Below are 292 nucleotides of genomic sequence, written 5' to 3' on the forward strand. Positions count from 1 at the left end.
TCACTCTTCCCGCCGGGCGCCGGGGCCGTGGCGCAGGGCTCCCTGGTGCTGGTACGCCCAGGCCCGGGGCGCTGCGACTCGGCGCTACCTGACCTGATCAGAGTACTCCTTTCCAGGCCCCTTTCTGTCCTGTTTAATTAGCGACTTAAGCTCCATCTTGAGAAGCCGTTTGTCAGCAGGAGGAAGTACAGGTGCTCGCTTCCGGGAAGCTCCCGACTGAAGGGGATGCCCTGCGCGGGTTACTTGCCGGTGCTCCGAGAAGCGCATGGTGGGGAGCCCGGCGCCGCCCGCG

This window comes from Myotis davidii, unplaced genomic scaffold (genome assembly GCF_000327345.1).
Source record: "Myotis davidii unplaced genomic scaffold, ASM32734v1 scaffold1844, whole genome shotgun sequence".
NCBI classification, from domain to species: domain Eukaryota; kingdom Metazoa; phylum Chordata; class Mammalia; order Chiroptera; family Vespertilionidae; genus Myotis; species Myotis davidii.